At 39.5% G+C, this 17888-nt stretch overlaps 1 long non-coding RNA gene across 1 annotated transcript in view; it reads right to left on the minus strand.

Annotated features, from left to right (window-relative positions):
• The window catches only part of LOC307191610, a 98702-nt gene extending 82706 nt beyond the window's left edge, over positions 1 to 15996 (minus strand). Inside the window, exon 1 of the long non-coding RNA XR_013829807.1 lies at positions 15912 to 15996. This is a non-coding gene — a long non-coding RNA (uncharacterized lncRNA). The remainder of the gene's footprint in view (positions 1 to 15911) is intronic.
• Between the last annotated feature and the right edge of the window lie 1892 nt (positions 15997 to 17888).

Here is a 17888-nt window from a genome sequence, read left to right on the forward strand (position 1 = left end):
ACCTGCGGAACATCAGAACAGGTAACAAGTGCTCCTGCAGCTGAGAAGGGTCTGGCTTTAGCAGCTGTGGGCTATGTGGGTGCGTACACACAGGAGTTGGGACAGACCAGAGTCTGAGCTGCCTCCATAGCTCCCACAGCGGGTCCAAGTGCACAACTACTGCAGTCCTGGGACCTGATCTCAGTGGATCTGCACCAGTGGCCTGGTGAAAACAATGCCTAAGAGCGACCAAGGCCAATTGCCAGAATACCCACAGTTAAGGTGGGACGGAGAGCAGTTCCAGCAACAGTGTACTTTGCAAGCCCACACAATGGGTGAAAGGGGACACAACAGAGCACATTCACAGGTGAACAGCTCCAGAGGAGGAATACTCAGTGGCTTCCCTCCCAGTGGAAATGCCCCAATCCTGCCTACCTCCCACTGCAGATCAGAAACACAGCTAAGAAACAGATCTAGGGGCCTCTACTCCAACAACTAGGGAGCAGGTCCTGCCCCTGACAGGACAGTGACAACCACAGAGCAAAGGGGAGGCCCCGCTCAATATCCAAGGCAGGTTCTGGTCACCACAACACCAGCCGAACCCCTTATGAAGGGGATAATGACATAAGCCTCCAGACCAACTTCACCCACCAGGGGGCAGACACCAGAAGCAAGAGGAACTAGAGTCCTGCAGCCTGTGGAAAGGAGACCACAAACACAGAGAGGGAACCTACCGCAACATAATAAAGGCCATATATGACAAACCCACAGCAAAAATCATTCTCCATTCTCAATGGTGAAAAACTGAAGGCATTTTCTCTAAGATCAAGAACAAGACAAGGATGTCCACTCTTGCCACTTTTATCCAACACAGTTTTGAAAGTCCTAGCCACGGCAATCAGAGAAGAGAAAGAAATAAAAGGAATCCAAATTGGAAAAGAAGTAAAACTGTCACTCTTTGGAGATGACATGATACTATACATAGAAAATCCTAAAGATGCTACCAGAAAACTACTCGAGCTCATCAGTGAATCAGGTAAGGTTTCAGGATACAAAATTAATACACAGAAATCTCGGGCACTACTATACACTAACAATGAAAGATCAGAAAGAGAAATTAAGGAAACAATCCCATTTACCATCACTTCAAAAAGAATGAAATACCTAGGAATAAACCTGCCTAAGGAAGCAAAAGACCTGTACTCAGAAAACTATAAGACACTGACGAAAGAAATCAAAGATGACACAAACAAATAGTGAGACATACCATGTTCTTGGATTGGAAGAATCAATATTGTGAAAATTACTCTACTACCCAAAGCAATCTACAGATTCAATGCAATCCCCATGAAACTAACAATGGCATTTTTCGCAGAATTAGAACAAACAACTTTACAATTTGATCCTGAATAGATAAGGCAAGCTTGAGAAAGAAAAACATAGCTGGAGGAACCAAAACAGTAATCAAAGCTACAGTAATCAAAAGAGCACAGTACTGGCACAAAAACAGAAATATAGATCAATGGAACAGGAATAGAAAGCCCAGAGATAAACCCATGCACCTATGGTCACCTAATCTATGACAAAGGAGGCAAGAATATATGAAGGGGAAAAGACAGTCTCTTTAATCCGTGGTGCTGGGCAAACTGGACAGCTGCCTGTAAATGAATGAAATTAGAACACTCCCTAACACCATACACAAAAATAAACTCAAAATGGATTAAAGACCTAAATGTAAGGCTGGATCCTATAAAACTCATGGAGGAAAACATAGGCAGAACACTCTGTGAAATAAATCACAGCAAGATCTTTTTCAATCCACCTCCTAGAATAATGAAAATAAAAACAAAAACAAACAAATGGGACCTAACTAAACTTAAACGCCTTTGCACAGCAAAGGAAGCCATGAACAAAATGAAAAGACAACCCTCAGAATGGGAGAAAATATTTGCAAACAAAGCAACCAACAAGGGATTAATTTCCAAAATATACAAAGAGCTCATGCAGCTCAATATCAAAATACAAACAACCAGAACTTCCCTGGTGGTCCAGTGGGTAAGACTCCACACTCCCAATGCAGGGGGACTGGCTTTGATCCCTGGTGGGGGAACTAGATCCCACATGCTCGCCACAACTAAGAAGCCCACATGCCGCAGATAAAGATCCCACATGCCACAACGAAGATACCGCATGCCATAATGAAGACCCAGCGTAACCAAAATAAATAAATAGATAGATATTAAAAAAAACAAATAACCCAACCAAAAAATGGGCAAAAGATCTAAATAGACATTTCTCCAAAGATGATATACAGATGGCCAAAAAGCACATACAAAAATGCTCAACACCACTAATTATTAGAGAAATGCAAATCAAACTGTAATGAGGTATCAGCTCACAACGGTCAGAATGGTCATCAACAAAAAAATCTACAAACAAATGCCGTAGAGGGTGTGGAGAGAAGGGAACCCTCCTACACTGTTAGTGGAAATGTAAATTGGTGCAGCCACAATTGAGAACAGTATGGAAGTTCCTTAAAAAAACTAAGAATAGAGCTACCATATGATCCAGCAATCCCACTCCTGGGCATATATCCAGAGAAAACCATAATTTGAAAAGATACATGCACCCGAATGTTCACTGCAGCACTATTTACAATAGCCAGGACATGGAAGCAACCTAAATGTCCATCAACAGAGAAATGGATAAAGATGAGGTACATACATACGATGGAATATTACTCAGTCATAACAAAAGAACAAAATGATGCCTTTCGCAACAACATGGATGGACCTAGAGTCTGTCATACTGAGTGAAGTCAGACAGAGAAAGACAAATATCGTATGATATCACTTACATGTAGAATCCAAAAGAAAAAGGGTACAAACGAACTTATCTACAAAACAAAAATACAGTTACAGATGTAGAAAACAAATTTGGGTTACCAGGGGGTAAGTTGGGGGAGGGAAAAATTGAGAGATTGGGATTGACATACACACACTACTAAATATAAAATAGATAACCAACAAGGACCTACCGTATAGCACAGGGAAGTGTACTCAATACTCTGTAATGCCCTATATAGGAAAAAAATCTTAAAGAACAGTGGATATATGTATATGTATAACTGATTTACTTTGCTGTACACCTGAAACTAACATAACATTGTAAATCAACAATATTCCAATAAAAATTATAAAAAATAAAATTTTAAAAAATTTGTTTAATAATTGTTAAAATTTGTTACATCACCACACTGAAATAAAAGTTAGGCTTCACTGATCAACCGGAGTGCTTCCTATACTTATATATTTTAAGACTTGGTTCTCTTTAGGCCTTGATTGGCAGACTTAATATTAAACCATAGTGATCAGTTGTAAAAAGTTTGCCTTTGTCAAATTTTCTCATAAAAGTGTACTTGTAAAGAACTAGGAGTCTGTAACAATACCACCTAGATTAAAATCTCAGCTCTATGCTTTCAAGCTGTGTGACCTTGAGGAAATTAATTAACTTTTATGTGTTTCCATTTTTCTTGGTTTTTAAAATCTGGATAAAATTAATATCTTCTACTTGGTAAACATGGCTGCAAGTTCTTTGTTACTTCTGCTACATTTCACTGTTTTGAACTGGGCAGACGTTGTGACTGCTTGATCAACAAAATATTGTAGAAGTGATGCTGTGCTTAAGAGTTTGATAGCTTCCTCTTCCCCTCTCTTAGAACATTTGTTCTTGGAACCCAGCCACCATGCTGTGAAAGAGCTCAATTAGCTCCTTGGAGTGGCCACTCTAGAAAGGTATCAAGTCTCCAACCAGCAACCAACACTGGCTGGGCCCCTAGCCATTAAGCCAGCACCAATATAACAGACAAGATGAGTGAGTTATCGTAAAGGAAACCTCACCTGTCATTACTCTGCAGAGATGAGCTAACCCCACCAAACTATGCCCACATCACAGGTTTGTGAGCCGAATATATTGTTGTTATTTTAGGCCACTAATTTGTGTATGATTTGTTACTCAGAAATAGATAACAGAATTTGGTCCCTGGAAGTTATGAAAACCTACAACATGTGACACTGGCTTTGCCACCAGGGAGCAGGTAGAAGCCGGAGGCCCTCCAAAGGATTGCTTTTGAAAGCTGAAAGGGCCTGTTGACCTAAAACAAATAGACTGCCAGCTATTCCTCTAGCAATGATGGGTTTATTCAGGATCAGGAGAGAATTGAAATTCAGGGTTTCCAACCATGGCAAGGCACATGTAAGTCCCCACAGAGCAAGGGAAGGAGAGCGTTTTTATTGAGGGGGAGAAGGAAGTTCGAGGGCTATAGTAAAGAAAGAGTCCAAAGCTTTTCACTGGCTGAGTCCCTTGCCAGGAAAGAAAGCAGGTCTTTCTTCTCATCAGCTTTGCTATTGTCTCAGGGCTTGAGACCTCCCTTTCTGGTCTTCCAACTCTATTTAATTGAGGTTTCTGTTTATTAATTGTTTACAGGCCTTTCCTAACTTAGGGCAATTGTGGAGTTTGGAAGTCGTGTTAGAACAATTATTCACTCCCAAGTTTTTGAAGGATAAAAGTTTTAAAGTATAATTGAAGAAAGAAAAAAAAAAGATCAATTGGACTAGAATATAATTAGTTGCTTTGGATTCAATTTAAAGGGTTATAAAATAAGATCTATCAAGAAAGTCTTAAAGTTCCAGAGATTAATTAATACTGGAATAGAAGTAGCTGGGAAGATTCACAAAATAACACTCAGTATATCACCTGGAGTTTTTCTCTCCTGACAGGACAATAAATCATGTGCTTAAACAACAGCAGGAAAGAGACAGGCTAAATTTAAAACACACTTGGCAGAAGAGTTAAGCCTGTAAATTCTGAAAAGGTCTAAATCAGTCGTGTTTGCTCTGGACGAAATGCTGACAAGAAGCCCAGAGATGGACTAGTTGGTCTCCTCAGTATTCATTTGCATGCTTTCAGCTGCAAGAACCCTGACTCAAAGTGCTGAAACAGTGAGGCCACGTGTAATCATCTTACACAGCACGAGACCACAACCAACCACTGCAGGACTGACTGGATCCCCGGCTCAGTTACGTCATCAAGGATGCAGGTTCTTGTACCACTTGTACTCTTAGTATCACTCATATATAATCAGTGAGAATTCGCTCACTAACTACACCCAGCCACAAAGGAGGCTGGCAAATATAGTCTCAGGTTGGTCAGCCATGCCTCAGAAAGAGGGTGGATAACCACAGCCTGACCCTCGCTCCTGTTAGCCAGAGCTCAAAACGAGGCAGTGGAGACTGCCAAGTGAATCCTGTGCCCCGAAAGATAGAAACCAAACCTCTGGAATGACCTTTTGGGCAGGTGTAGTCAGTAAGAATAAGAACATAGGACTAGTGCCCAGCTAGGAATCCCTTATATGGTAGTAGGTAGCCGATAAATGCCAATGTGGCATATTCTCAGCCCAGTGATATTGAAACAGGAGGGAAGGGGGCAGGGCACAACCTTTAAAAGAATGACATAGCCATTGAGGACATGGCATAAACTTGTTAGAACCAACTAGGCCCAAGATGGCAGACGATTCGACCTCCAGTAGACCTTGAGCCTCATTATACACTCATTGTAATACATTAGCATACGCTAAATAACACACCCACAGGTGCCATGACAGTTCCATCAAAGGCCAAAAAGTGGGTGGTGGCCCAAATCCTGGAAATCCCCGCCCCTTCTCCAAAGGAGTTGGAATAATCCTCCCACCTGTTAGCCTATGAAACTACCCAGCCCATAAAAACTAACCACCGCATACTTCAGGGCCGTTCTCACCTTTTGAAACAGATTGTATTCTGTCTTTGGAATGTGTGTATCTCTAAATAAATCCAATTCTTACCTATCACTTTGTCTCTCACTGATTTCTTTGTGATGACGAGACATAAAGAACCTGAGTTTCATTAAGTCCTGAGAACAGGTGTGTGATTTCAATTAAAAGTGTGGGTTTGAGTACCAATCTGAGATGTGCGGTTTCGGCATAATGGCAGTCTGCTCCTGCCCAGAGCTGCCTAGACCTAAAGGATTCCCCATTCCACATGGGTCACACCGACCAAACTTGAGGTGGATTTTGTTGAAGAACCAGAGAGGTAACAAGGAGCTGTGTCCACTTCTTTCTTTTCCTTACCTAGTCTTTTGCACGGCTTGGGGTTGAACCTGAAGTAGAAACAACCTAAGCTGAGAGAGAATGGCCTTTCTTAAAGCCCAGACTGGCCTTGGTGGCCTGGCCTCTCTCACCAGCACAACGCTCCTCATCCATCTAAGAGTAGGTTTCACTCGTACTCAACGTGGAGCAAAATGACAGACGGCATTTCGTGAAGAAGAATGGGAAGTCAGGTAATATCTAACACCTGCAAGAAATCTTCACACCTGCAAGAAGTCTTCACCCCCTTGCTTCTGAATGAGCTAGCTTGCTTTCCCAGAGCAACTACAGGCGAAGCTGCTACTTTGCATTCCAACATCAAATAAAGCCTGTTTTGGATTATTTTACGTATGGGATTATCTGTTCTGTTGTTCCTCTCTGAATCAATGGTTGAGTGCAAAGTGCCTAATGCAAGATGTTATCTCCAGCCAGAAATTTTAACTACCATGAATCCAACGTCTGTTTTCCAAAAGAAATTTTTTAATGTTATGCTTTAAATTTTCTACAGAACAATTAGGGCCGTATATCCACTTATCTCATCACAACCACGCCCCCAAAGAGCTGTATCTAGCACTGCCTAATTGTTAACTTCTGAGCCTGGTTATTACCAAAGGCAACAGGATTGAAAGTCTTGCAGATTACACACACATTTACAATTATAGCTTCGTTAGAATCCCAAGAAACAAAGTTGATCATGCTGTAACACACACGTATTCACACACTGACACACTCACACACACATTTCCATAGACGTCTCATCTTTAGACAGATTGACGTCAAATGTCTTTTAAGACTCTGGCAAACCTCTGAGAGTTTTAATGCTCAAGTATGTGATAGATAATGTCAGACAACCCACTGAACTTCAGATACCTGAATACACAGAAATCAGATGGCAGGGCAGCTGCACTGTAAAACTCCAGGGAAAATCATGTACATCATAGACCAGAACTGTTCAGAGCAAATCCTACACAGCCGTACAAGGCAGCCCAGCAGGTGTTTTTCTTGCTGCCTCTAAACATACAGCGCTACATGACACAAGGATCTCCTATTGCTGCTCTTGTAGACGACAGCTTGCCAGTGTAAAAGGCAGGCTCTCCAACTTCCACATGCCATCACTTTACCTTCCACGCCCAAATAAACATGCCTGAGCTACCACTAACGTGTCAGAAATCAAATCCCCCTCACCACGAACTCCAGCTACTTCTGAGGCCCCCAGGATGCTGTCTCACATGCTTTAGCAACAGGTCCCTTGCATTCTTTAGCTCCAGCTTCTTCATCACACCGCTTTGCTGCTGCCTCCTCAGCTTATGACCGCTGCAACTTTGGATTAGACAATGTGAACCTGGGGCTGAGAAGTACCTCTGAACTGCCCCTGCAGTGCTTCACCCATGAGATGGAAGACAAGGTCAACATCAGGGTAGTCATGTCCAGACTCCCTTCTACATCTGTCTCTTGGTTGAAGAGTCTGAAGCAGGAGATAGGCTTAGGTCATCACACAACAGGAAACTGAAGAAGGGAACATAATTCAGTTCTCTAATTTGGGTGCTGAAATCAAGGTAGCACCAGTCATTCTCCTACTGCATTTGCCTCGGTAACGTTACATCACACAAGCAACCAATGCTAGATGGTTCCTGTGCTTCATATCTGGAGGATTCTGGACACTTGCCCTGGCAGATAAGTGACTCCAAGGAGAGTCGTGAGAGCTAGTGCAGCAGTGCCTGATTGGTAAAGGGACTTGGTGCTTCTGCAGCAGCCAGACAGCATTTCATGATGTTAGGAGAAGCCACCAAACACGAAGTGACTCCTTCTTGGAATGCTGGTAACACCTAAGCTCCTGGGAAGAGGAGATTATGCTAACCTCTGTGACTCCATCCCAGAGGCAGAATTTCAATTAATTCTCTGCAGCAGAAGAGACCAATCCGTCAGTTTCACCCAGACCCTATGGAAGGATCTGGGGCAAAGGGAGGAAAGGGAAGTGTTTAGGAGGAACATGATTTATGGCTCTACGTATACACACAGGGCCTAAGTCTAGCTGTATCCTCTGGGTTCCTTGCTAGAGTCACCTGTCCTAGCCCATGGCTCCAGGACAACTTGAGGCATTTCTATCAGGCTAAACACCACACAGACCCTTGATAACTGTCAGTGTTACTTCTTTCATTTCGCAAGCTCATTCTCGGGTCCAAAGCCCACCTCCAGAGCCCTCATTCTCTGATAATCAACTGGAGAAGAACACACTGCTTTCAGGGGAAACGCCACAAGATTAGTCTGTATTTGACATCAGAGCATTTTCCAGATGTGGTAGGATTACAGACAACTTTGACTTTATTATTTATACCTTTTTATTTCCTGAAACGTTCATGGAGAATAAATATTTTCATAACAAGAAAATGTAATAAACCATTTTCATTAAAAAAAACAATAAGCCCACATCTGAGTAATGTTTGTTCAGGGAGCCTACTTTTCTCCAACAAAAATCAATGTTCCTTCGAAAAGATTCAGTTCAATTAAACAAAACTTGAAACTTTGCCAGTAATTAAGATATCCCAAATCTACATAAAACAATGTAATGCAAGAGAATGTTGCCTTTAATCTAGTAAAATAGATACACTTCTACTTGAGTAAGATGTTCTGAATTGAAGGGGAAAAAAAACTAAGAAAAATTCCCACTATTTTACTTCTCTATTTCTGTAGTAACAATTACCGCAGATTTAGTGGCTTAGAACAACACAAACTTATTCTCTTACAGTACTGGAGATCAGAAATCTAAAATCAAGATGTTAGCAGGTCTGCATTTCTTCTGGAGATTTCAGGGGAGAATCTTTTCTCACCTCTTTCGACCTCTAGAGGCCACTTGCATTCCTTTCTTGGCTCACTCCAACCTCGTGTCACTCCAAGCTTTTGCTTTCATCTTCACATCTCCTACTGTTAACTCTGACCCTCCCACCTCTCTCTTATAAGGACACTTGTGTTTATATTGGGCCAACCCGGTTAATCCAGGATAAACTTCCCATCTCAAGATCCTTAACTTAATCACACCTGCAAAATCCTCTTTTCCACATAAAGCCATATCTTCACAGATTCAAGGGGTTAGGACCTGGATATCTTTGGGGAAGCCATTATCCAGCCTACCACACCCACCTTATATTTAAAATATGTTCTTATTAAGTAGCTCCCCAGATGTTACCAATATATCCAAAATTCCAAAATGGAAAATTCTACTGTAATTTTTTTTTTTAAAAAAAGAACTGTCAGGGCTTCTCTGGTGGTGCAGTGGTTGAGAGTCCGCCTGCCGATGCAGGGGACACGGGTTCGTGCCCCGGTCCGGGAAGATCCCACATGCCGCGGAGCAGCTGGGCCCGTGAGCCATGGCCGCTGGGCCTGCGCGTCCGGAGCCTGTGCTCCGCAACGGGAGAGGCCACAACAGTGAGAGGCCCGCGTACGGCAAAAAAAAAAGAACTGTCAAATCTCTTGACTTTTATATCTCACATTTTTAGAAAATTGGCTGGATGATCTCAGATTTGAAGCCTGTTAAACTCAAGTCTTCTCACGTGCAGACATAAAAAAATAGTTGTAACTATGTTTATGATCAATTTTTGGAAATGTAACAATTCCCAGTTATTTCCTCATAGGAATCTTTAGTCCAGACATTTTATAATATCGTCAGTGAATATTTGGAGCTGTTTGTTTCCTATAAGGAAAAAAGAAAGCAAAGGAGAAAATAAAAGAAATCCCTGCAGTTTGACAGAGGTAAAGCACCAGAGTCTAGGTGAGAGCGCTGGTTTTGTCACTTATTAGCCATATGACTGTAAGCCAGTCACCTTACCATATCCCCTTGTATAAAACTGGGAATACTACTTCCTGCCTTGCCTACCTGACAGGTTGGGGCAAGGATAAAATGAGATAATTGCAAACATAGGCTATTATCATCATCCTACAGGGTGAAGCATTTAAACTGTTATCCCCTATTTTTAACTAGGATCACAAGGAGAAACACTTCAGCTTGGAGTTCATTGAGCTATTTCCCTGGAATTCAGACCATGGAGTGTTCAATCTGAAATTCCTTCTATCTTCACATAAAGCCTCACAGGAAAAGAAAAAAAAAAGGATCATCTTAAAAGAAGTATGTCTGTGGCATCTATGAACTCGATATATTTAGTGAGGAGAACTTAGCATTATTTCTTCCACCTCCAAAAAGTTTTTGTCAAGTTTTCACAGAACAATGGAAAGTCACCAAACAAACAAACAAAAAACAAAAAAACAAAAACTTGTCTTCCATGTCAGGATGGCCTGAAACATATATCTTGAGTTCCCTCTTGTTCTCTGGGATAAAACCACTGTAAAACATTGTAAAATGTTTTCACTCATACAATAAAAACCAATTGGCTTCAACAATCTTAAACCTAGTTGCCCACGTTTCCACAAATTATGGTGTGAACATAAAACTTCAAGAGCTTCTTTAATGAGTCACAATCATAACTGGTATTTCCTTCCCCCAAATTTTTATGTAGACATGCTCCAAATTTCATCCCTTTAAGACCTAGATGATTCAGCATTTATTTCCAGAAGAGCTGCTGAGAGTGAGGCTGGCAGTCAAATGCAGGATAGCTTTGCGTACCTTAAAGAAAACCCGCTTCAACCTTCTACTTAATCTACATTTCTCTTTGACAAGATTGTCTGCATAAAGGTTTCTTGAGAAAGCCAGGGGATTAATTTACTTCTGTCATTGTGATTGACTACAGAGCAGTTGTCAGGCAACTAAACCATCTGCAATCTCCATCACAAATTACTCTAAATGGTTTTTTTAAGATAAACTTGCCAAGGCTGTTATGCCTAGCAGCTCTGACTGGCAAATGTGCAATTGATTTAAATGAAAAACAAGAGGATCTGTTTGGGGTCTTCATAATAAAACTGCCCTGGTGCCTTTGTTGATGCTCAAGAAGCCACAGATGTATCATGTACATCTGGAAAATAAGGAACCTGTTCTATGCACACTTCTATATAGTTCATAATTTGGCAGCATAAAATTGAGCTTGTCTAAAGCAACAGACTGCAAAAGAAGGTTACCATGAGATTTTAGAAAATGTTAATAAAAAATAATAGGTAATATTATGAATCTTTGTTTCCATCAATTGTTCTTAATGCAGATGAACCCCAAAGAAGAGTAATGTATTTCTCTCCTCCACTTCTTCAGAGAGCTAAGTTGTGTTCTTGCAGTAAGGAAATAAGCACGTTAACCACAGTGGACAAAACATTGCCTAGATCATGAGAAGGTTGTGTAATAAGTAATTTGAATTAAGAACAAAAGGCATAGGTTTTGAAGGAGAAACACACCCATGAGATAAATCTGTTTATATTGGTTTTTGCTTTTTATTTTTAATTTATGTAGCTGTGGATGTTTCCTTAAAGTGGTTTTTCATTGTTGATTATAAAAAGATCTTGGGTATCTTACCTGTTACGATTGACAGTGCAAATGAAGACTAAGAATGTCCTGAATAGTTGAGAGGGGATATGAGCTAGAAGTAACCCAGGCCCTTAGTGCAGAGAGGACTTTGTATGCTACCAGAGAACAAGAGGACCTCTTGACAAAGTAGCTATCAGAAGTGTACTGAGAGCAGAGAAAATTGGTAAGGAAAGATATTATTTATTGTAAGAGTTATTGAGTATTACTCTTTACCAAGCATTGCAGTAGGTGCTGGAGATATACTAAATAAGGCAAGGTCTCTCTCTCCAAAGAGCTCAGGGGAAGAAATAAGGTTAACTTAGCATACCAAAACTCTTGGAACTCAGCTGAAGTAGAGCTTTAGAGGAAACACTGTGGCGTAAATGCTAATATTAGGAAATAAGAAAGGTTATAAGTAATGATCTAAACTACAACCATAGAAGCTAAAAAGAATAAAAGAGAGTAAACTAAATACCAAATAGAAAGAAAAATAGAGCAGAAACCAGTAATAGAAAACAGACAAGCAACAGAGAGAAATCAGTATATTCAAAAGCAAATTATTTTAAAAGATCAATAAAATTAATTAAAGACTGGCCCAAATGATCAAAAAAATTTTTTTAAAGGAAAATATAAATTATCCATTTCACAGGTGAAAGAGGAAACCTACGACAGAGCCTCTAGACATTAAAATAATCAAGAGGATATTATAACAACATTATACCAACAAATTCAGCAACCCTGAATGACACAAAATGAGCAAATCAAATTTTTCAAAGTAAAAGAAACTTGAACCTAGCCTTTCATATCCAACCAAATTTTCACTCTAATATGAGAGAGTAATAAAAAATAAGAAAGCATCTCAGGCACAAAGGTCCTCAGAGGTTTTCTCACACAATGACTCCCACCTGAAACAATTCTGATTTCCTAACTATGACTCAAAATTCAGAACCATAAAGAAGATGTGGCACATATATACAATGGAGTATTACTCAGCCATAAAAAGAAACGAAACTGAGTTATTTGTAGTGAGGTGGATGGACTAGAGACAGTCATACAGGGTGAAGTAAGTCAGAAAGAAAAACAAATACCGTATGCTAACACATATATATGGAATCTAAAAAAAAAAAAAATGGTCATGAAGAACCTAGGGGCAAGACGGGAATAAAGATGGAGACCTACTAGAGAATGGACTTGAGGATACGGGGAGGGGGAAGGGTAAGCTGGGGCAAAGTGAGAGTGGCATGGACATATATACACTACCAAATGCAAAATAGATAGCTAGTGGGAAGCAGCTGCATAGCACAGGGAGATCAGCTCGGGGCTTTGTGACCACCTAGAGGGGTGGGATAGGGAGGGTGGGAGGGAGGGAGATGCAAGAGGGAAGAGATATGGGGACATATGTATATGTATAACTGATTCACTTTGTTATAAAGCAGAAACTAACACACCACTGTAAAGCAATTATACTCCAATAAAGATGTTAAAAATAAATAAATAATAAAATCCAGAACCAATAAGGACGAAGACGTATGTGTTTCATGACATTAAAGTACAAATTGCATGGCAAAAACCACTAAAACTGAAAAGATAAATGAGAAAAATATTTGCAACTTATAATACAAAGGATTATTATGGTTAGTATATGAGGATCTTCTAAATGTTGGGGGAAAAAAAATAGAGAAATGCACAAAAGAAATGAAGAGACAGGTCAAAGAAAAATGGAAATGCCACTCAAATCTATGAAAACAACTCACTCTAGCTTACAATAAGAGGAGTGCAAGTTAAAACTACATTGAGATATAATTTCTCACCAAAGAAAAAATGAATAATCAAGAGATATTATTCTCTTGATTATTATTGAACAACAATTATTGAACAACATTATACCAACAAATTCAACAACTTGGACAAAATGAATAAATTCCTTGAAGGACAAATATTATCAAAACTGACAGAAGAAGAAATAGAAAATCTAAATGTTCCCCGTATATATTAAGTAAATTGACTTTATAGTTTAAAACATTCCCACAAATAAAATTTCAGGCCGAGATGGCTTCACCTGTGAATGCTATTAAATATTCAAGGAAGAAATATTAATAGTACCAATCTTACACTAACTCTTTCAGAAAAAAGAAAATGATACGAAGTATCAAATAATTTTACCAGACCAGCTTAAATATGAAAACCTGAGAATAACAGTGAAAGTAAAGAAAGTTGAGGATCAATATCAATATCTCTCATGATACACACATAAATACCCTTTTAAAATTTGCAAATCAAACCCAGAAATACATTAAAAAGATAATACATGATGACAAAAATCAGGTTTACCACATGAATATAAGGTGTTAAACAAGCAATGTTGGTTAATAATATTTGTTAATTAATAACTGTAACTCACCAAATTAAACTAAAGAGGAAGATGTACAAGATCATCTCAAAAAATGCAGAAAAAATGTTAAAATTCAAAACCTATTGTTGATAAAAACTCTCATTAAACCAAGAATACAAGGACACTTCCTCAAACTGATAACATCTATGAAAAGCCTACATTTAACATCATACTTAATGGTGACCAGTTTTCTCCTAAGATAAGGTACAATGCAAGGATATCTGGGTTCATCACTTCTATTCAACGTTATACTGAATCTGGATGTTGCAATACAGCCAGAAAAAATAAAACATATAAAGATCAAAAAGGAAAAAGGAAAACTGTCTCTATTATCAGATGATACAATTGTTTACATAGAAATTCCCTGGGAATTTAGGAAAACAACAACAAAAATTAATAGATGAATTTAAAAGATCACAAAATACAAGGTTCATTATAAAATTTAATTGTATTTCTGTGTACAAGCAACTAACAGATGGAAAATAAAAGTTAGAAAACTATCATTGATAATACATCAAAAAATAAAATACTTAGGGATAAATGTAATGAAAGATGTGCAAGATCCTTACACTGAAAACTTCAAAATATTGCTGAGAGAAATTTTAAAAATTTCAAAATATGTGAAGAGATATACTATGTTTATGTATTGGGAAAAATCAATATTAGTTATTAAGATCTCAATTGTCTCCAAATTGATTTGCAACAGGAGGGAAAGGGGCAGGACACAAAGGCTAGATAGTGAAGAAGGGGCTCAGCTGCTGGAATGTGGTAAGACCAGCTGGAACCAGCTGAAACCAGCTGAAACCAATGTGGCTTTGAGAATAGTTCGGTCATTGACCTTTAGCTCATACCTTCATTGTAATACTAAAAAACATCATTCCCCCTTATGCCATGACAATTCTGAAACAGACCATAAAAGGCCAAAACGTGAGCAGTGACCCAGTTCCTGAGAAATCCCCACCTTTCCCCGCAACAGCAAGAATATTCCTCCCACTCGTTAGCATGCGAAATTACTTAACCCCGTAAAAACTAATGACCCCATGCCCTGGGGCCACTTTCAGTTTCTGAGAGGTTTCCCATTGTGCCTATGGACTATATATCCCTCTAAATAAACTTGCTTTCCCTATACTCTGGCTAGCTCTTGAATTCTTCCCTGCCCAAAGCCAAGAACCCTCACTTGGCAGTCCATCCTAAGGACTCCTGTGGGTCCCAGGACTTGACACTTCCCTCTCCTGACACAGATTTATAAAATCAATGCGGTATCAATTAAAGTCCCAGCAGGCTTTCTTGAAGATACTGACAAGCTGAATCTAAAACTTATATGGAAATGCAAAGAAACTAGAATCATCAAAACCATCCTGAAAAATACAAATTTCAAGACCCACACTTCATGATTTCAAAACTTACTATAAGAATTTCTATGTAACCTATCGTCTTCTCTGGGAAGAGACAGTGTTACCTCTTCTTTTCTGATCTTTATGTCACACCATTCTGGTTTCTAGAATATATAAATAACTGCTATCATTCAATATGAAAAAGAAAGCAATCCAAATAAGAGTAAATGGGCAATAGGCAGGGATAAACCTTCACAAAGAAGATATAAAAATGCCAATGAGCACGTGAAAAGGCACTCAACGTATTAGGGAAATGCAAACTAAAACCACAGTGAAATCCCATTACACATACACTAAAAGGCTAGACTTATACATTTGTTTAAAATTGATGGCCCCGAATATTGTTGAGGATGCAGAGCAACTGGAACTCACATGTGCTGTTGATTAGATTGTAAAATGGTTGCTGGGCTGCACCCAGCAGGCCTGCCTGCAAGCTCTGTAGCTGGCCAGGTTCGAGAAGGAAGAAAAACCGGGGAGTCAGTGGCGACAGAAACATCAATGGTTTAACGCATGGGGGATCTTACTTACATTTCTGAAGCAACGTCCTGAAGCAACACCCCACTGCGCGCGGAGGTCAGGCAGAACATGGCGGCAGTCCACGCTCCCCGAGGAGGAGGAGGTTACCACTTATAGGGGGAATTAGTGTCAGGTTGGTTCATTGGTTACCAGGGAAACTAGCAGAGGGGCACGCCCCTCACCACCCCCTTGATCAGCTAACAGGTGGAGATGTTCTGATTTAAAGGTTAGGCAAGTTTGTAGTTAGGTCGGTCATGTGAGTAGGGTGTAGGTGAAGCAGGCACTGGTGGAGCAGGGAATGTATAGAGAGCAAGAGAACAGCCAACTCGGTGGCTTGATCATACAGTGGTTCATCAACTTCGAAAACTGTTTGCGCTTTCTTATAATGTTATACATGTGCCCTATGACCTGGCAATTCTTTCCCTAGGCGTTTACTCAGAGAAACAAAAATATATGCCCTCAAAAAGAATTATACAAGACTGTTCACGGTAGCTGTATTCATAACTGCCCAAAACTACAAACAACCCAAATGTCCATCGATAGGAGAAAGGATAAACAAACCCTGGTATATTCGTGCAAGAGAATGCCGCTTAGAAATTTTTTAAAAAAGCAATAATCTATTAATGCAGGCAGCAATGTGGATGAATCACAAAAACATTATTCTAAGCCAAAGAATCCAAACAGTATGATTTCATTTACATAAAATTCTAAGACAACTAATAATTCTGATAGAAATCAGTATTGCCTCTGGGGGTTTGGGATTGTAGTTAATTGGGAAGGGGCCTAAGGGAGCTTGCTAGAGTAATGGAAAAGCACTCTTTCTTGGTAGCATTGTGGGTTACATGAAAACATGTATTTGCCAAACCTGATTTAACTTTATGTTTAAGATATGTGCTTTACTCTGTATGTAAATCTAGACAGGTCTCAGGCAAATGGTAAAATGTTAATATTTCTTAAATCTAACTGGTGAATATGTAAGTGGCTGTTTCTTAACCTCTATTTTTCTGCAATTTGAAATAATACAGAACTTTCGAAAGTGAAAGAAACTAATATGTAATATTTTCAACAATGATTCTGAAAACTAGTTTTCTGGGATCTCCTGACAGTCACAAGGGGGCGCCAGAGAACACTGGGTGCCTGAAGGTTGGTGGAGATTGAAGCAAGGACTGGGAAGGGGCGCTTCAGAAAAAAACACACTTTGCTACTTTATCTGTTTACAAGGGACAGAGAACTTTATATTCAGTTTTAGATCTTGTATGATGAACAGAGACATTAATGTCTGCAGTGAACCCACAGCTTACTTAGCGTTTTCTAAATCTCACAGTCAATAGTTGCAAGACAAATTAAACCTATAAAAGTCACTTGCTGAATCTCAGCTGGAAGGAGCGGCATCTTAGAAGAATTCAGTTCTAAATGCTATAGAAATAGTTCTCCTCAAATAAATACTGATTTTAAAAATAGTCAAGTGAATACGGTTTGAAATAAACCACAGCTGTACTATTTTTGCTTTACCGATAGATGTGCCCCCTCCCAAATTATTTGGTAAAATAAAATTTTGTAGCTCAGTCACCTTCCATTCTCATCAAGGTTTTGTGGTTTCAAGTAAGGTATAAAGTCATAAGTCATAAATAAATAAAATGTTTATTTCAGAGCTCTTGTTTTCTCTAAACTGTGTTCATTATCTATAATTTCTAGCATTTGTAGTTTCTCTGCCCCAACACAGATTTATAAACCATCATTTCGTGGACACTCTCTATGTAAACTCCCAGCCCTAAGGAGTCTCAGTTGATGGGACCAGGAGTGGTAAGCATACTCACCTGCATGGCCCCATAAGTGGTCCCAGTGTATTGGTCTGGGGGATGGGTGGAGCTAGAATTAGAAAGCAGTATTGATTCATTCTGTTGCTCTGGTGGCCGGAGCATTAATATATAAACTTGGAATTGTTGAAAGCGATGTTTTTGACCCCGTGGCCTGGGAAATGGGAAACAG

The sequence above is a fragment of the Stenella coeruleoalba genome (genome assembly GCF_951394435.1).
Source record: "Stenella coeruleoalba genome assembly, chromosome: 9".
Classification (NCBI taxonomy): domain Eukaryota; kingdom Metazoa; phylum Chordata; class Mammalia; order Artiodactyla; family Delphinidae; genus Stenella; species Stenella coeruleoalba.